The following is an 18,900-nucleotide window of genomic DNA, read 5'->3' on the forward strand; positions in this document are numbered from 1 at the left end:
CAACAGCAGCCTTTTAAACTCACCTGAGCTAACAGGTATGTGAGCTGGTTACTCTGCTGCGCTTAAAATTTCTTTTTTGGTTTGCTACAATGCCTTTTCTGAAACGTTGTCTCCCTCTGCTGGAACACTGACTTCTTTCATTTAATGCCTGCAGACTATAAAAGAGAAACCAACCCAAAAAGTTTGGTTGATTAGTCTGTGGCATTCTTTTAAACTGTTGCTTATGGCGGTCTCTGTGAGCTTCTCAGTGACATTCAGCCATCCAGGTATCCCGCCTGCAGTAGACGGAATGTGGCAATGGAACGCTGGCTGCGCGTGTCATAATAGGCTCTGAGCCTTTATATACCTGCGCACAGCAGCAGCCACCTTCAGTCTGCTGCTGGACAGCCAGCAGCAGCAGCAGCAGGAGAGGTAATTAATCAGCAACCCTCCTGCTAAGGGTAGACAGCTGCTCGTTCCACCCCCCCCCCCGCCTTAATTGGTTCTCCTCCCTTCCAACGGTGTTGAGGCGGGTGGGAACAGCCGGGGGTTGAGGGTACTGTGCTAAAAGAGGTGGAGTTATGCAGATGTAAAACGCGTGGATTGCAGCAGCAGCAAGCCGAAAAGTGCAGGCATGTGAGGGATCTAGAGGTTGACAGCATGTCTTCTTAACGGGAGTCCAGGTGGCCATCTCCACAAATGGACTTTTCAGAATCCTTGGGTGGCACCGTAGTCGGAAACCAATTCTGGTTATCGCTTCTCGGCCTTTTGGCTAAGATCAAGTGTAGTATCTGTTCTTATCAGTTTAATATCTGATACGTCCCCTATCTGGGGACCATATATTAAATGGATTTTTAGAAGAGGGAGATGGAAAAAGAGCTTGCTCTGTCCACTCCACGCATTGACCTGGTATTGCAGTATCTCCAGGACCGGTGCACCCCTTCTTTAATGCAGTTTCTAAAATCAGAAAGAATTGAATTCAATGCTTTTTGTTCATTTTGCTTGTTTGTCGGATTTTGGGATGGACTCTTTGGCTTTGCTTTTCTTCTCATTGGATTTTTCATGTTAAAAGTTGCAGAAGCCAGATGACAAGCTCATTTTGGTTCAACTTCAGCAACTGTGCATTGCATTGCCATGTAATGTAATGTAATGCAATGCTATCTATCTAGCTCTCCCTCTATACTTCCTTTTGGATAAACAGACATATTAGGCAAGCATTTTGGAGCTTTCACCTAAATAACTACAGGTGGTGAGATAAGCTGCACAATATAATTGACCTTTCAGTATATTGTTGCACACACACCATCTATTTAGCAAATGCCCTTGTTATCAACAGCAGCCTTTTAAACTCACCTGAGCTAACAGGTATGTGAGCTGGTTACTCTGCTGCGCTTAAAATTTCTTTTTTGGTTTGCTACAATGCCTTTTCTGAAACGTTGTCTCCCTCTGCTGGAACACTGACTTCTTTCATTTAATGCCTGCAGACTATAAAAGAGAAACCAACCCAAAAAGTTTGGTTGATTAGTCTGTGGCATTCTTTTAAACTGTTGCTTATGGCGGTCTCTGTGAGCTTCTCAGTGACATTCAGCCATCCAGGTATCCCGCCTGCAGTAGACGGAATGTGGCAATGGAACGCTGGCTGCGCGTGTCATAATAGGCTCTGAGCCTTTATATACCTGCGCACAGCAGCAGCCACCTTCAGTCAGCTGCTGGACAGCCAGCAGCAGCAGCAGGAGAGGTAATTAATCAGCAACCCTCCTGCTAAGGGTAGACAGCTGCTCGTTCCACCCCCCCCCCCCACGCCTTAATTGGTTCTCCTCCCTTCCAACGGTGTTGAGGCGGGTGGGAACAGCCGGGGGTTGAGGGTACTGTGCTAAAAGAGGTGGAGTTATGCAGATCTAAAACGCGTGGATTGCAGCAGCAGCAAGCCGAAAAGTGCAGGCATGTGAGGGATCTAGAGGTTGACAGCATGTCTTCTTAACGGGAGTCCAGGTGGCCATCTCCACAAATGGACTTTTCAGAATCCTTGGGTGGCACCGTAGTCGGAAACCAATTCTGGTTATCGCTTCTCGGCCTTTTGGCTAAGATCAAGTGTAGTATCTGTTCTTATCAGTTTAATATCTGATATGTCCCCTATCTGGGGACCATATATTAAATGGATTTTTAGAACAGGGAGATGGAAAAAGAGCTTGCTCTGTCCACTCCACGCATTGACCTGGTATTGCACTATCTCCAGGACCGGTGCACCCCTTCTTTAATGCAGTTTCTAAAATCAGAAAGAATTGAATTCAATGCTTTTTGTTCATTTTGCTTGTTTGTCGGATTTTGGGATGGACTCTTTGGCTTTGCTTTTCTTCTCCTCATTGGATTTTTCATGTTAAAAGTTGCAGAAGCCAGATGACAAGCTCATTTTGGTTCAACTTCAGCAACTGTGCATTGCATTGCCATGTAATGTAATGTAATGCAATGCTATCTATCTAGCTCTCCCTCTATACTTCCTTTTGGATAAACAGACATACTAGGCAAGCATTTTGGAGCTTTCACCTAAATAACTACAGGTGGTGAGATAAGCTGCACAATATAATTGACCTTTCAGTATATTGTTGCACACACACCATCTATTTAGCAAATGCCCTTGTTATCAACAGCAGCCTTTTAAACTCACCTGAGCTAACAGGTATGTGAGCTGGTTACTCTGCTGCGCTTAAAATTTCTTTTTTGGTTTGCTACAATGCCTTTTCTGAAACGTTGTCTCCCTCTGCTGGAACACTGACTTCTTTCATTTAATGCCTGCAGACTATAAAAGAGAAACCAACCCAAAAAGTTTGGTTGATTAGTCTGTGGCATTCTTTTAAACTGTTGCTTATGGCGGTCTCTGTGAGCTTCTCAGTGACATTCAGCCATCCAGGTATCCCGCCTGCAGTAGACGGAATGTGGCAATGGAACGCTGGCTGCGCGTGTCATAATAGGCTCTGAGCCTTTATATACCTGCGCACAGCAGCAGCCACCTTCAGTCTGCTGCTGGACAGCCAGCAGCAGCAGCAGCAGGAGAGGTAATTAATCAGCAACCCTCCTGCTAAGGGTAGACAGCTGCTCGTTCCACCCCCCCCCCCCCGCCTTAATTGGTTCTCCTCCCTTCCAACGGTGTTGAGGCGGGTGGGAACAGCCGGGGGTTGAGGGTACTGTGCTAAAAGAGGTGGAGTTATGCAGATGTAAAACGCGTGGATTGCAGCAGCAGCAAGCCGAAAAGTGCAGGCATGTGAGGGATCTAGAGGTTGAGAGCATGTCTTCTTAACGGGAGTCCAGGTGGCCATCTCCACAAATGGACTTTTCAGAATCCTTGGGTGGCACCGTAGTCGGAAACCAATTCTGGTTATCGCTTCTCGGCCTTTTGGCTAAGATCAAGTGTAGTATCTGTTCTTATCAGTTTAATATCTGATACGTCCCCTATCTGGGGACCATATATTAAATGGATTTTTAGAACAGGGAGATGGAAAAAGAGCTTGCTCTGTCCACTCCACGCATTGACCTGGTATTGCAGTATCTCCAGGACCGGTGCACCCCTTCTTTAATGCAGTTTCTAAAATCAGAAAGAATTGAATTCAATGCTTTTTGTTCATTTTGCTTGTTTGTCGGATTTTGGGATGGACTCTTTGGCTTTGCTTTTCTTCTCCTCATTGGATTTTTCATGTTAAAAGTTGCAGAAGCCAGATGACAAGCTCATTTTGGTTCAACTTCAGCAACTGTGCATTGCATTGCCATGTAATGTAATGTAATGCAATGCTATCTATCTAGCTCTCCCTCTATACTTCCTTTTGGATAAACAGACATATTAGGCAAGCATTTTGGAGCTTTCACCTAAATAACTACAGGTGGTGAGATAAGCTGCACAATATAATTGACCTTTCAGTATATTGTTGCACACACACCATCTATTTAGCAAATGCCCTTGTTATCAACAGCAGTCTTTTAAACTCACCTGAGCTAACAGGTATGTGAGCTGGTTACTCTGCTGCGCTTAAAATTTCTTTTTTGGTTTGCTACAATGCCTTTTCTGAAACGTTGTCTCCCTCTGCTGGAACACTGACTTCTTTCATTTAATGCCTGCAGACTATAAAAGAGAAACCAACCCAAAAAGTTTGGTTGATTAGTCTGTGGCATTCTTTTAAACTGTTGCTTATGGCGGTCTCTGTGAGCTTCTCAGTGACATTCAGCCATCCAGGTATCCCGCCTGCAGTAGACGGAATGTGGCAATGGAACGCTGGCTGCGCGTGTCATAATAGGCTCTGAGCCTTTATATACCTGCGCACAGCAGCAGCCACCTTCAGTCTGCTGCTGGACAGCCAGCAGCAGCAGCAGCAGGAGAGGTAATTAATCAGCAACCCTCCTGCTAATGGTAGACAGCTGCTCGTTCCACCCCCCCCCCCCCGCCTTAATTGGTTCTCCTCCCTTCCAACGGTGTTGAGGCGGGTGGGAACAGCCGGGGGTTGAGGGTACTGTGCTAAAAGAGGTGGAGTTATGCAGATCTAAAACGCGTGGATTGCAGCAGCAGCAAGCCGAAAAGTGCAGGCATGTGAGGGATCTAGAGGTTGACAGCATGTCTTCTTAACGGGAGTCCAGGTGGCCATCTCCACAAATGGACTTTTCAGAATCCTTGGGTGGCACCGTAGTCGGAAACCAATTCTGGTTATCGCTTCTCGGCCTTTTGGCTAAGATCAAGTGTAGTATCTGTTCTTATCAGTTTAATATCTGATACGTCCCCTATCTGGGGACCATATATTAAATGGATTTTTAGAACAGGGAGATGGAAAAAGAGCTTGCTCTGTCCACTCCACGCATTGACCTGGTATTGCAGTATCTCCAGGACCGGTGCACCCCTTCTTTAATGCAGTTTCTAAAATCAGAAAGAATTGAATTCAATGCTTTTTGTTCATTTTGCTTGTTTGTCGGATTTTGGGATGGACTCTTTGGCTTTGCTTTTCTTCTCCTCATTGGATTTTTCATGTTAAAAGTTGCAGAAGCCAGATGACAAGCTCATTTTGGTTCAACTTCAGCAACTGTGCATTGCATTGCCATGTAATGTAATGTAATGCAATGCTATCTATCTAGCTCTCCCTCTATACTTCCTTTTGGATAAACAGACATATTAGGCAAGCATTTTGGAGCTTTCACCTAAATAACTACAGGTGGTGAGATAAGCTGCACAATATAATTGACCTTTCAGTATATTGTTGCACACACACCATCTATTTAGCAAATGCCCTTGTTATCAACAGCAGCCTTTTAAACTCACCTGAGCTAACAGGTATGTGAGCTGGTTACTCTGCTGCGCTTAAAATTTCTTTTTTGGTTTGCTACAATGCCTTTTCTGAAACGTTGTCTCCCTCTGCTGGAACACTGACTTCTTTCATTTAATGCCTGCAGACTATAAAAGAGAAACCAACCCAAAAAGTTTGGTTGATTAGTCTGTGGCATTCTTTTAAACTGTTGCTTATGGCGGTCTCTGTGAGCTTCTCAGTGACATTCAGCCATCCAGGTATCCCGCCTGCAGTAGACGGAATGTGGCAATGGAACGCTGGCTGCGCGTGTCATAATAGGCTCTGAGCCTTTATATACCTGCGCACAGCAGCAGCCACCTTCAGTCTGCTGCTGGACAGCCAGCAGCAGCAGCAGCAGGAGAGGTAATTAATCAGCAACCCTCCTGCTAAGGGTAGACAGCTGCTCGTTCCACCCCCCCCCCCCCCGCCTTAATTGGTTCTCCTCCCTTCCAACGGTGTTGAGGCGGGTGGGAACAGCCGGGGGTTGAGGGTACTGTGCTAAAAGAGGTGGAGTTATGCAGATCTAAAACGCGTGGATTGCAGCAGCAGCAAGCCGAAAAGTGCAGGCATGTGAGGGATCTAGAGGTTGACAGCATGTCTTCTTAACGGGAGTCCAGGTGGCCATCTCCACAAATGGACTTTTCAGAATCCTTGGGTGGCACCGTAGTCGGAAACCAATTCTGGTTATCGCTTCTCGGCCTTTTGGCTAAGATCAAGTGTAGTATCTGTTCTTATCAGTTTAATATCTGATACGTCCCCTATCTGGGGACCATATATTAAATGGATTTTTAGAACAGGGAGATGGAAAAAGAGCTTGCTCTGTCCACTCCACGCATTGACCTGGTATTGCAGTATCTCCAGGACCGGTGCACCCCTTCTTTAATGCAGTTTCTAAAATCAGAAAGAATTGAATTCAATGCTTTTTGTTCATTTTGCTTGTTTGTCGGATTTTGGGATGGACTCTTTGGCTTTGCTTTTCTTCTCCTCATTGGATTTTTCATGTTAAAAGTTGCAGAAGCCAGATGACAAGCTCATTTTGGTTCAACTTCAGCAACTGTGCATTGCATTGCCATGTAATGTAATGTAATGCAATGCTATCTATCTAGCTCTCCCTCTATACTTCCTTTTGGATAAACAGACATATTAGGCAAGCATTTTGGAGCTTTCACCTAAATAACTACAGGTGGTGAGATAAGCTGCACAATATAATTGACCTTTCAGTATATTGTTGCACACACACCATCTATTTAGCAAATGCCCTTGTTATCAACAGCAGCCTTTTAAACTCACCTGAGCTAACAGGTATGTGAGCTGGTTACTCTGCTGCGCTTAAAATTTCTTTTTTGGTTTGCTACAATGCCTTTTCTGAAACGTTGTCTCCCTCTGCTGGAACACTGACTTCTTTCATTTAATGCCTGCAGACTATAAAAGAGAAACCAACCCAAAAAGTTTGGTTGATTAGTCTGTGGCATTCTTTTAAACTGTTGCTTATGGCGGTCTCTGTGAGCTTCTCAGTGACATTCAGCCATCCAGGTATCCCGCCTGCAGTAGACGGAATGTGGCAATGGAACGCTGGCTGCGCGTGTCATAATAGGCTCTGAGCCTTTATATACCTGCGCACAGCAGCAGCCACCTTCAGTCTGCTGCTGGACAGCCAGCAGCAGCAGCAGCAGGAGAGGTAATTAATCAGCAACCCTCCTGCTAATGGTAGACAGCTGCTCGTTCCACCCCCCCCCCCCCCCGCCTTAATTGGTTCTCCTCCCTTCCAACGGTGTTGAGGCGGGTGGGAACAGCCGGGGGTTGAGGGTACTGTGCTAAAAGAGGTGGAGTTATGCAGATCTAAAACGCGTGGATTGCAGCAGCAGCAAGCCGAAAAGTGCAGGCATGTGAGGGATCTAGAGGTTGACAGCATGTCTTCTTAACGGGAGTCCAGGTGGCCATCTCCACAAATGGACTTTTCAGAATCCTTGGGTGGCACCGTAGTCGGAAACCAATTCTGGTTATCGCTTCTCGGCCTTTTGGCTAAGATCAAGTGTAGTATCTGTTCTTATCAGTTTAATATCTGATACGTCCCCTATCTGGGGACCATATATTAAATGGATTTTTAGAACAGGGAGATGGAAAAAGAGCTTGCTCTGTCCACTCCACGCATTGACCTGGTATTGCAGTATCTCCAGGACCGGTGCACCCCTTCTTTAATGCAGTTTCTAAAATCAGAAAGAATTGAATTCAATGCTTTTTGTTCATTTTGCTTGTTTGTCGGATTTTGGGATGGACTCTTTGGCTTTGCTTTTCTTCTCCTCATTGGATTTTTCATGTTAAAAGTTGCAGAAGCCAGATGACAAGCTCATTTTGGTTCAACTTCAGCAACTGTGCATTGCATTGCCATGTAATGTAATGTAATGCAATGCTATCTATCTAGCTCTCCCTCTATACTTCCTTTTGGATAAACAGACATATTAGGCAAGCATTTTGGAGCTTTCACCTAAATAACTACAGGTGGTGAGATAAGCTGCACAATATAATTGACCTTTCAGTATATTGTTGCACACACACCATCTATTTAGCAAATGCCCTTGTTATCAACAGCAGCCTTTTAAACTCACCTGAGCTAACAGGTATGTGAGCTGGTTACTCTGCTGCGCTTAAAATTTCTTTTTTGGTTTGCTACAATGCCTTTTCTGAAACGTTGTCTCCCTCTGCTGGAACACTGACTTCTTTCATTTAATGCCTGCAGACTATAAAAGAGAAACCAACCCAAAAAGTTTGGTTGATTAGTCTGTGGCATTCTTTTAAACTGTTGCTTATGGCGGTCTCTGTGAGCTTCTCAGTGACATTCAGCCATCCAGGTATCCCGCCTGCAGTAGACGGAATGTGGCAATGGAACGCTGGCTGCGCGTGTCATAATAGGCTCTGAGCCTTTATATACCTGCGCACAGCAGCAGCCACCTTCAGTCTGCTGCTGGACAGCCAGCAGCAGCAGCAGCAGGAGAGGTAATTAATCAGCAACCCTCCTGCTAAGGGTAGACAGCTGCTCGTTCCACCCCCCCCCCCCGCCTTAATTGGTTCTCCTCCCTTCCAACGGTGTTGAGGCGGGTGGGAACAGCCGGGGGTTGAGGGTACTGTGCTAAAAGAGGTGGAGTTATGCAGATCTAAAACGCGTGGATTGCAGCAGCAGCAAGCCGAAAAGTGCAGGCATGTGAGGGATCTAGAGGTTGACAGCATGTCTTCTTAACGGGAGTCCAGGTGGCCATCTCCACAAATGGACTTTTCAGAATCCTTGGGTGGCACCGTAGTCGGAAACCAATTCTGGTTATCGCTTCTCGGCCTTTTGGCTAAGATCAAGTGTAGTATCTGTTCTTATCAGTTTAATATCTGATACGTCCCCTATCTGGGGACCATATATTAAATGGATTTTTAGAACAGGGAGATGGAAAAAGAGCTTGCTCTGTCCACTCCACGCATTGACCTGGTATTGCAGTATCTCCAGGACCGGTGCACCCCTTCTTTAATGCAGTTTCTAAAATCAGAAAGAATTGAATTCAATGCTTTTTGTTCATTTTGCTTGTTTGTCGGATTTTGGGATGGACTCTTTGGCTTTGCTTTTCTTCTCCTCATTGGATTTTTCATGTTAAAAGTTGTAGAAGCCAGATGACAAGCTCATTTTGGTTCAACTTCAGCAACTGTGCATTGCATTGCCATGTAATGTAATGTAATGCAATGCTATCTATCTAGCTCTCCCTCTATACTTCCTTTTGGATAAACAGACATATTAGGCAAGCATTTTGGAGCTTTCACCTAAATAACTACAGGTGGTGAGATAAGCTGCACAATATAATTGACCTTTCAGTATATTGTTGCACACACACCATCTATTTAGCAAATGCCCTTGTTATCAACAGCAGCCTTTTAAACTCACCTGAGCTAACAGGTATGTGAGCTGGTTACTCTGCTGCGCTTAAAATTTCTTTTTTGGTTTGCTACAATGCCTTTTCTGAAACGTTGTCTCCCTCTGCTGGAACACTGACTTCTTTCATTTAATGCCTGCAGACTATAAAAGAGAAACCAACCCAAAAAGTTTGGTTGATTAGTCTGTGGCATTCTTTTAAACTGTTGCTTATGGCGGTCTCTGTGAGCTTCTCAGTGACATTCAGCCATCCAGGTATCCCGCCTGCAGTAGACGGAATGTGGCAATGGAACGCTGGCTGCGCGTGTCATAATAGGCTCTGAGCCTTTATATACCTGCGCACAGCAGCAGCCACCTTCAGTCTGCTGCTGGACAGCCAGCAGCAGCAGCAGCAGCAGGAGAGGTAATTAATCAGCAACCCTCCTGCTAAGGGTAGACAGCTGCTCGTTCCACCCCCCCCCCCCGCCTTAATTGGTTCTCCTCCCTTCCAACGGTGTTGAGGCGGGTGGGAACAGCCGGGGGTTGAGGGTACTGTGCTAAAAGAGGTGGAGTTATGCAGATCTAAAACGCGTGGATTGCAGCAGCAGCAAGCCGAAAAGTGCAGGCATGTGAGGGATCTAGAGGTTGACAGCATGTCTTCTTAACGGGAGTCCAGGTGGCCATCTCCACAAATGGACTTTTCAGAATCCTTGGGTGGCACCGTAGTCGGAAACCAATTCTGGTTATCGCTTCTCGGCCTTTTGGCTAAGATCAAGTGTAGTATCTGTTCTTATCAGTTTAATATCTGATACGTCCCCTATCTGGGGACCATATATTAAATGGATTTTTAGAACAGGGAGATGGAAAAAGAGCTTGCTCTGTCCACTCCACGCATTGACCTGGTATTGCAGTATCTCCAGGACCGGTGCACCCCTTCTTTAATGCAGTTTCTAAAATCAGAAAGAATTGAATTCAATGCTTTTTGTTCATTTTGCTTGTTTGTCGGATTTTGGGATGGACTCTTTGGCTTTGCTTTTCTTCTCCTCATTGGATTTTTCATGTTAAAAGTTGCAGAAGCCAGATGACAAGCTCATTTTGGTTCAACTTCAGCAACTGTGCATTGCATTGCCATGTAATGTAATGTAATGCAATGCTATCTATCTAGCTCTCCCTCTATACTTCCTTTTGGATAAACAGACATATTAGGCAAGCATTTTGGAGCTTTCACCTAAATAACTACAGGTGGTGAGATAAGCTGCACAATATAATTGACCTTTCAGTATATTGTTGCACACACACCATCTATTTAGCAAATGCCCTTGTTATCAACAGCAGCCTTTTAAACTCACCTGAGCTAACAGGTATGTGAGCTGGTTACTCTGCTGCGCTTAAAATTTCTTTTTTGGTTTGCTACAATGCCTTTTCTGAAACGTTGTCTCCCTCTGCTGGAACACTGACTTCTTTCATTTAATGCCTGCAGACTATAAAAGAGAAACCAACCCAAAAAGTTTGGTTGATTAGTCTGTGGCATTCTTTTAAACTGTTGCTTATGGCGGTCTCTGTGAGCTTCTCAGTGACATTCAGCCATCCAGGTATCCCGCCTGCAGTAGACGGAATGTGGCAATGGAACGCTGGCTGCGCGTGTCATAATAGGCTCTGAGCCTTTATATACCTGCGCACAGCAGCAGCCACCTTCAGTCTGCTGCTGGACAGCCAGCAGCAGCAGCAGCAGGAGAGGTAATTAATCAGCAACCCTCCTGCTAAGGGTAGACAGCTGCTCGTTCCACCCCCCCCCCCCCCGCCTTAATTGGTTCTCCTCCCTTCCAACGGTGTTGAGGCGGGTGGGAACAGCCGGGGGTTGAGGGTACTGTGCTAAAAGAGGTGGAGTTATGCAGATCTAAAACGCGTGGATTGCAGCAGCAGCAAGCCGAAAAGTGCAGGCATGTGAGGGATCTAGAGGTTGACAGCATGTCTTCTTAACGGGAGTCCAGGTGGCCATCTCCACAAATGGACTTTTCAGAATCCTTGGGTGGCACCGTAGTCGGAAACCAATTCTGGTTATCGCTTCTCGGCCTTTTGGCTAAGATCAAGTGTAGTATCTGTTCTTATCAGTTTAATATCTGATACGTCCCCTATCTGGGGACCATATATTAAATGGATTTTTAGAACAGGGAGATGGAAAAAGAGCTTGCTCTGTCCACTCCACGCATTGACCTGGTATTGCAGTATCTCCAGGACCGGTGCACCCCTTCTTTAATGCAGTTTCTAAAATCAGAAAGAATTGAATTCAATGCTTTTTGTTCATTTTGCTTGTTTGTCGGATTTTGGGATGGACTCTTTGGCTTTGCTTTTCTTCTCCTCATTGGATTTTTCATGTTAAAAGTTGCAGAAGCCAGATGACAAGCTCATTTTGGTTCAACTTCAGCAACTGTGCATTGCATTGCCATGTAATGTAATGTAATGCAATGCTATCTATCTAGCTCTCCCTCTATACTTCCTTTTGGATAAACAGACATATTAGGCAAGCATTTTGGAGCTTTCACCTAAATAACTACAGGTGGTGAGATAAGCTGCACAATATAATTGACCTTTCAGTATATTGTTGCACACACACCATCTATTTAGCAAATGCCCTTGTTATCAACAGCAGCCTTTTAAACTCACCTGAGCTAACAGGTATGTGAGCTGGTTACTCTGCTGCGCTTAAAATTTCTTTTTTGGTTTGCTACAATGCCTTTTCTGAAACGTTGTCTCCCTCTGCTGGAACACTGACTTCTTTCATTTAATGCCTGCAGACTATAAAAGAGAAACCAACCCAAAAAGTTTGGTTGATTAGTCTGTGGCATTCTTTTAAACTGTTGCTTATGGCGGTCTCTGTGAGCTTCTCAGTGACATTCAGCCATCCAGGTATCCCGCCTGCAGTAGACGGAATGTGGCAATGGAACGCTGGCTGCGCGTGTCATAATAGGCTCTGAGCCTTTATATACCTGCGCACAGCAGCAGCCACCTTCAGTCTGCTGCTGGACAGCCAGCAGCAGCAGCAGCAGGAGAGGTAATTAATCAGCAACCCTCCTGCTAAGGGTAGACAGCTGCTCGTTCCACCCCCCCCCCCCCCCGCCTTAATTGGTTCTCCTCCCTTCCAACGGTGTTGAGGCGGGTGGGAACAGCCGGGGGTTGAGGGTACTGTGCTAAAAGAGGTGGAGTTATGCAGATCTAAAACGCGTGGATTGCAGCAGCAGCAAGCCGAAAAGTGCAGGCATGTGAGGGATCTAGAGGTTGACAGCATGTCTTCTTAACGGGAGTCCAGGTGGCCATCTCCACAAATGGACTTTTCAGAATCCTTGGGTGGCACCGTAGTCGGAAACCAATTCTGGTTATCGCTTCTCGGCCTTTTGGCTAAGATCAAGTGTAGTATCTGTTCTTATCAGTTTAATATCTGATACGTCCCCTATCTGGGGACCATATATTAAATGGATTTTTAGAACAGGGAGATGGAAAAAGAGCTTGCTCTGTCCACTCCACGCATTGACCTGGTATTGCAGTATCTCCAGGACCGGTGCACCCCTTCTTTAATGCAGTTTCTAAAATCAGAAAGAATTGAATTCAATGCTTTTTGTTCATTTTGCTTGTTTGTCGGATTTTGGGATGGACTCTTTGGCTTTGCTTTTCTTCTCCTCATTGGATTTTTCATGTTAAAAGTTGCAGAAGCCAGATGACAAGCTCATTTTGGTTCAACTTCAGCAACTGTGCATTGCATTGCCATGTAATGTAATGTAATGCAATGCTATCTATCTAGCTCTCCCTCTATACTTCCTTTTGGATAAACAGACATATTAGGCAAGCATTTTGGAGCTTTCACCTAAATAACTACAGGTGGTGAGATAAGCTGCACAATATAATTGACCTTTCAGTATATTGTTGCATACACACCATCTATTTAGCAAATGCCCTTGTTATCAACAGCAGCCTTTTAAACTCACCTGAGCTAACAGGTATGTGAGCTGGTTACTCTGCTGCGCTTAAAATTTCTTTTTTGGTTTGCTACAATGCCTTTTCTGAAACGTTGTCTCCCTCTGCTGGAACACTGACTTCTTTCATTTAATGCCTGCAGACTATAAAAGAGAAACCAACCCAAAAAGTTTGGTTGATTAGTCTGTGGCATTCTTTTAAACTGTTGCTTATGGCGGTCTCTGTGAGCTTCTCAGTGACATTCAGCCATCCAGGTATCCCGCCTGCAGTAGACGGAATGTGGCAATGGAACGCTGGCTGCGCGTGTCATAATAGGCTCTGAGCCTTTATATACCTGCGCACAGCAGCAGTCACCTTCAGTCTGCTGCTGGACAGCCAGCAGCAGCAGCAGCAGGAGAGGTAATTAATCAGCAACCCTCCTGCTAAGGGTAGACAGCTGCTCGTTCCACCCCCCCCCCCGCCTTAATTGGTTCTCCTCCCTTCCAACGATGTTGAGGCGGGTGGGAACAGCCGGGGGTTGAGGGTACTGTGCTAAAAGAGGTGGAGTTATGCAGATCTAAAACGCGTGGATTGCAGCAGCAGCAAGCCGAAAAGTGCAGGCATGTGAGGGATCTAGAGGTTGACAGCATGTCTTCTTAACGGGAGTCCAGGTGGCCATCTCCACAAATGGACTTTTCAGAATCCTTGGGTGGCACCGTAGTCGGAAACCAATTCTGGTTATCGCTTCTCGGCCTTTTGGCTAAGATCAAGTGTAGTATCTGTTCTTATCAGTTTAATATCTGATACGTCCCCTATCTGGGGACCATATATTAAATGGATTTTTAGAACAGGGAGATGGAAAAAGAGCTTGCTCTGTCCACTCCACGCATTGACCTGGTATTGCAGTATCTCCAGGACCGGTGCACCCCTTCTTTAATGCAGTTTCTAAAATCAGAAAGAATTGAATTCAATGCTTTTTGTTCATTTTGCTTGTTTGTCGGATTTTGGGATGGACTCTTTGGCTTTGCTTTTCTTCTCCTCATTGGATTTTTCATGTTAAAAGTTGCAGAAGCCAGATGACAAGCTCATTTTGGTTCAACTTCAGCAACTGTGCATTGCATTGCCATGTAATGTAATGTAATGCAATGCTATCTATCTAGCTCTCCCTCTATACTTCCTTTTGGATAAACAGACATATTAGGCAAGCATTTTGGAGCTTTCACCTAAATAACTACAGGTGGTGAGATAAGCTGCACAATATAATTGACCTTTCAGTATATTGTTGCACACACACCATCTATTTAGCAAATGCCCTTGTTATCAACAGCTGCCTTTTAAACTCACCTGAGCTAACAGGTATGTGAGCTGGTTACTCTGCTGCGCTTAAAATTTCTTTTTTGGTTTGCTACAATGCCTTTTCTGAAACGTTGTCTCCCTCTGCTGGAACACTGACTTCTTTCATTTAATGCCTGCAGACTATAAAAGAGAAACCAACCCAAAAAGTTTGGTTGATTAGTCTGTGGCATTCTTTTAAACTGTTGCTTATGGCGGTCTCTGTGAGCTTCTCAGTGACATTCAGCCATCCAGGTATCCCGCCTGCAGTAGACGGAATGTGGCAATGGAACGCTGGCTGCGCGTGTCATAATAGGCTCTGAGCCTTTATATACCTGCGCACAGCAGCAGCCACCTTCAGTCTGCTGCTGGACAGCCAGCAGCAGCAGCAGCAGGAGAGGTAATTAATCAGCAACCCTCCTGCTAAGGGTAGACAGCTGCTCGTTCCACCCCCCCCCCCCGCCTTAATTGGTTCTCCTCCCTTCCAACGGTGTTGAGGCGGGTGGGAACAGCCGGGGGTTGAGGGTACTGTGCTAAAAGAGGTGGAGTTATGCAGATCTAAAACGCGTGGATTGCAGCAGCAGCAAGCCGAAAAGTGCAGGCATGTGAGGGATCTAGAGGTTGACAGCATGTCTTCTTAACGGGAGTCCAGGTGGCCATCTCCACAAATGGACTTTTCAGAATCCTTGGGTGGCACCGTAGTCGGAAACCAATTCTGGTTATCGCTTCTCGGCCTTTTGGCTAAGATCAAGTGTAGTATCTGTTCTTATCAGTTTAATATCTGATACGTCCCCTATCTGGGGACCATATATTAAATGGATTTTTAGAACAGGGAGATGGAAAAAGAGCTTGCTCTGTCCACTCCACGCATTGACCTGGTATTGCAGTATCTCCAGGACCGGTGCACCCCTTCTTTAATGCAGTTTCTAAAATCAGAAAGAATTGAATTCAATGCGTTTTGTTCATTTTGCTTGTTTGTCGGATTTTGGGATGGACTCTTTGGCTTTGCTTTTCTTCTCCTCATTGGATTTTTCATGTTAAAAGTTGCAGAAGCCAGATGACAAGCTCATTTTGGTTCAACTTCAGCAACTGTGCATTGCATTGCCATGTAATGTAATGTAATGCAATGCTATCTATCTAGCTCTCCCTCTATACTTCCTTTTGGATAAACAGACATATTAGGCAAGCATTTTGGAGCTTTCACCTAAATAACTACAGGTGGTGAGATAAGCTGCACAATATAATTGACCTTTCAGTATATTGTTGCACACACACCATCTATTTAGCAAATGCCCTTGTTATCAACAGCAGCCTTTTAAACTCACCTGAGCTAACAGGTATGTGAGCTGGTTACTCTGCTGCGCTTAAAATTTCTTTTTTGGTTTGCTACAATGCCTTTTCTGAAACGTTGTCTCCCTCTGCTGGAACACTGACTTCTTTCATTTAATGCCTGCAGACTATAAAAGAGAAACCAACCCAAAAAGTTTGGTTGATTAGTCTGTGGCATTCTTTTAAACTGTTGCTTATGGCGGTCTCTGTGAGCTTCTCAGTGACATTCAGCCATCCAGGTATCCCGCCTGCAGTAGACGGAATGTGGCAATGGAACGCTGGCTGCGCGTGTCATAATAGGCTCTGAGCCTTTATATACCTGCGCACAGCAGCAGCCACCTTCAGTCTGCTGCTGGACAGCCAGCAGCAGCAGCAGCAGGAGAGGTAATTAATCAGCAACCCTCCTGCTAAGGGTAGACAGCTGCTCGTTCCACCCCCCCCCACCCCGCCTTAATTGGTTCTCCTCCCTTCCAACGGTGTTGAGGCGGGTGGGAACAGCCGGGGGTTGAGGGTACTGTGCTAAAAGAGGTGGAGTTATGCAGATCTAAAACGCGTGGATTGCAGCAGCAGCAAGCCGAAAAGTGCAGGCATGTGAGGGATCTAGAGGTTGACAGCATGTCTTCTTAACGGGAGTCCAGGTGGCCATCTCCACAAATGGACTTTTCAGAATCCTTGGGTGGCACCGTAGTCGGAAACCAATTCTGGTTATCGCTTCTCGGCCTTTTGGCTAAGATCAAGTGTAGTATCTGTTCTTATCAGTTTAATATCTGATACGTCCCCTATCTGGGGACCATATATTAAATGGATTTTTAGAACAGGGAGATGGAAAAAGAGCTTGCTCTGTCCACTCCACGCATTGACCTGGTATTGCAGTATCTCCAGGACCGGTGCACCCCTTCTTTAATGCAGTTTCTAAAATCAGAAAGAATTGAATTCAATGCTTTTTGTTCATTTTGCTTGTTTGTCGGATTTTGGGATGGACTCTTTGGCTTTGCTTTTCTTCTCCTCATTGGATTTTTCATGTTAAAAGTTGCAGAAGCCAGATGACAAGCTCATTTTGGTTCAACTTCAGCAACTGTGCATTGCATTGCCATGTAATGTAATGTAATGCAATGCTATCTATCTAGCTCTCCCTCTATACTTCCTTTTGGATAAACAGACATATTAGGCAAGCATTTTGGAGCTTTCACCTAAATAACTACAGGTGGTGAGATAAGCTGCACAATATAATTGACCTTTCAGTATATTGTTGCACACACACCATCTATTTAGCAAATGCCCTTGTTATCAACAGCAGCCTTTTAAACTCACCTGAGCTAACAGGTATGTGAGCTGGTTACTCTGCTGCGCTTAAAATTTCTTTTTTGGTTTGCTACAATGCCTTTTCTGAAACGTTGTCTCCCTCTGCTGGAACACTGACTTCTTTCATTTAATGCCTGCAGACTATAAAAGAGAAACCAACCCAAAAAGTTTGGTTGATTAGTCTGTGGCATTCTTTTAAACTGTTGCTTATGGCGGTCTCTGTGAGCTTCTCAGTGACATTCAGCCATCCAGGTATCCCGCCTGCAGTAGACGGAATGTGGCAATGGAACGCTGGCTGCGCGTGTCATAATAGGCTCTGAGCCTTTATATACCTGCGCACAGCAGCAGCCACCTTCAGTCTGCTGCTGGACAGCCAGCAGCAGCAGCAGCAGGAGAGGTAATTAATCAGCAACCCTCCTGCTAAGGGTAGACAGCTGCTCGTTCCACCCCCCCCCCCGCCTTAATTGGTTCTCCTCCCTTCCAACGGTGTTGAGGCGGGTGGGAACAGCCGGGGGTTGAGGGTACTGTGCTAAAAGAGGTGGAGTTATGCAGATCTAAAACGCGTGGATTGCAGCAGCAGCAAGCCGAAAAGTGCAGGCATGTGAGGGATCTAGAGGTTGACAGCATGTCTTCTTAACGGGAGTCCAGGTGGCCATCTCCACAAATGGACTTTTCAGAATCCTTGGGTGGCACCGTAGTCGGAAACCAATTCTGGTTATCGCTTCTCGGCCTTTTGGCTAAGATCAAGTGTAGTATCTGTTCTTATCAGTTTAATATCTGATACGTCCCCTATCTGGGGACCATATATTAAATGGATTTTTAGAACAGGGAGATGGAAAAAGAGCTTGCTCTGTCCACTCCACGCATTGACCTGGTATTGCAGTATCTCCAGGACCGGTGCACCCCTTCTTTAATGCAGTTTCTAAAATCAGAAAGAATTGAATTCAATGCGTTTTGTTCATTTTGCTTGTTTGTCGGATTTTGGGATGGACTCTTTGGCTTTGCTTTTCTTCTCCTCATTGGATTTTTCATGTTAAAAGTTGCAGAAGCCAGATGACAAGCTCATTTTGGTTCAACTTCAGCAACTGTGCATTGCATTGCCATGTAATGTAATGTAATGCAATGCTATCTATCTAGCTCTCCCTCTATACTTCCTTTTGGATAAACAGACATATTAGGCAAGCATTTTGGAGCTTTCACCTAAATAACTACAGGTGGTAAGATAAGCTGCACAATATAATTGACCTTTCAGTATATTGTTGCACACACACCATCTATTTAGCAAATGCCCTTGTTATCAACAGCAGCCTTTTAAACTCACCTGAGCTAACAGGTATGTGAGCTGGTTACTCTGCTGCGCTTAAAATTTCTTTTTTGGTTTGCTACAATGCCTTTTCTGAAACGTTGTCTCCCTCTGCTGGAACACTGACTTCTTTCATTTAATGCCTGCAGACTATAAAAGAGAAACCAACCCAAAAAGTTTGGTTGATTAGTCTGTGGCATTCTTTTAAACTGTTGCTTATGGCGGTCTCTGTGAGCTTCTCAGTGACATTCAGCCATCCAGGTATCCCGCCTGCAGTAGACGGAATGTGGCAATGGAACGCTGGCTGCGCGTGTCATAATAGGCTCTGAGCCTTTATATACCTGCGCACAGCAGCAGCCACCTTCAGTCTGCTGCTGGACAGCCAGCAGCAGCAGCAGCAGGAGAGGTAATTAATCAGCAACCCTCCTGCTAAGGGTAGACAGCTGCTCGTTCCACCCCCCCCCACCCCGCCTTAATTGGTTCTCCTCCCTTCCAACGGTGTT

The 18,900-nt window shown here is 45.3% G+C and overlaps 14 non-coding genes across 14 annotated transcripts; all 14 read left to right on the forward strand.

The window, feature by feature from the left end:
- Window positions 1-731: 731 nt before the first annotated feature.
- On the forward strand, window positions 732-922 carry LOC141216307 (U2 spliceosomal RNA). The gene has a single exon (XR_012285345.1). It is a non-coding gene; the product is annotated as a U2 spliceosomal RNA (small nuclear RNA).
- A 1,118-nt stretch (window positions 923-2,040) lies between these two features.
- On the forward strand, window positions 2,041-2,231 carry LOC141215269 (U2 spliceosomal RNA). Its single transcript, XR_012284340.1, has one exon. It is a non-coding gene; the product is annotated as a U2 spliceosomal RNA (small nuclear RNA).
- Window positions 2,232-3,354: 1,123 nt separating this feature from the next.
- LOC141215783 (U2 spliceosomal RNA) lies at window positions 3,355-3,545 on the forward strand. Its single transcript, XR_012284836.1, has one exon. It is a non-coding gene; the product is annotated as a U2 spliceosomal RNA (small nuclear RNA).
- Window positions 3,546-4,668: 1,123 nt separating this feature from the next.
- LOC141215795 (U2 spliceosomal RNA) lies at window positions 4,669-4,859 on the forward strand. The gene has a single exon (XR_012284848.1). It is a non-coding gene; the product is annotated as a U2 spliceosomal RNA (small nuclear RNA).
- A 1,124-nt stretch (window positions 4,860-5,983) lies between these two features.
- LOC141215806 (U2 spliceosomal RNA) lies at window positions 5,984-6,174 on the forward strand. Its single transcript, XR_012284859.1, has one exon. It is a non-coding gene; the product is annotated as a U2 spliceosomal RNA (small nuclear RNA).
- A 1,125-nt stretch (window positions 6,175-7,299) lies between these two features.
- Window positions 7,300-7,490, forward strand: LOC141215817 (U2 spliceosomal RNA). The gene has a single exon (XR_012284870.1). It is a non-coding gene; the product is annotated as a U2 spliceosomal RNA (small nuclear RNA).
- Window positions 7,491-8,612: 1,122 nt separating this feature from the next.
- Window positions 8,613-8,803, forward strand: LOC141215828 (U2 spliceosomal RNA). The gene has a single exon (XR_012284881.1). It is a non-coding gene; the product is annotated as a U2 spliceosomal RNA (small nuclear RNA).
- Window positions 8,804-9,928: 1,125 nt separating this feature from the next.
- LOC141215839 (U2 spliceosomal RNA) lies at window positions 9,929-10,119 on the forward strand. Its single transcript, XR_012284892.1, has one exon. It is a non-coding gene; the product is annotated as a U2 spliceosomal RNA (small nuclear RNA).
- A 1,124-nt stretch (window positions 10,120-11,243) lies between these two features.
- Window positions 11,244-11,434, forward strand: LOC141215850 (U2 spliceosomal RNA). The gene has a single exon (XR_012284903.1). It is a non-coding gene; the product is annotated as a U2 spliceosomal RNA (small nuclear RNA).
- A 1,125-nt stretch (window positions 11,435-12,559) lies between these two features.
- LOC141215861 (U2 spliceosomal RNA) lies at window positions 12,560-12,750 on the forward strand. Its single transcript, XR_012284914.1, has one exon. It is a non-coding gene; the product is annotated as a U2 spliceosomal RNA (small nuclear RNA).
- Window positions 12,751-13,871: 1,121 nt separating this feature from the next.
- LOC141215872 (U2 spliceosomal RNA) lies at window positions 13,872-14,062 on the forward strand. Its single transcript, XR_012284925.1, has one exon. It is a non-coding gene; the product is annotated as a U2 spliceosomal RNA (small nuclear RNA).
- A 1,122-nt stretch (window positions 14,063-15,184) lies between these two features.
- On the forward strand, window positions 15,185-15,375 carry LOC141215884 (U2 spliceosomal RNA). The gene has a single exon (XR_012284936.1). It is a non-coding gene; the product is annotated as a U2 spliceosomal RNA (small nuclear RNA).
- A 1,124-nt stretch (window positions 15,376-16,499) lies between these two features.
- Window positions 16,500-16,690, forward strand: LOC141215896 (U2 spliceosomal RNA). The gene has a single exon (XR_012284947.1). It is a non-coding gene; the product is annotated as a U2 spliceosomal RNA (small nuclear RNA).
- A 1,121-nt stretch (window positions 16,691-17,811) lies between these two features.
- On the forward strand, window positions 17,812-18,002 carry LOC141215908 (U2 spliceosomal RNA). The gene has a single exon (XR_012284959.1). It is a non-coding gene; the product is annotated as a U2 spliceosomal RNA (small nuclear RNA).
- The last annotated feature ends 898 nt before the right edge of the window (window positions 18,003-18,900 follow it).

Source organism: Phyllobates terribilis, unplaced genomic scaffold, assembly GCF_046119375.1.
Source record: "Phyllobates terribilis strain yellow unplaced genomic scaffold, ASM4611937v1 Scaffold_236__1_contigs__length_3049075, whole genome shotgun sequence".
In the NCBI taxonomy this organism is placed as follows: Eukaryota; Metazoa; Chordata; class Amphibia; order Anura; family Dendrobatidae; genus Phyllobates; species Phyllobates terribilis.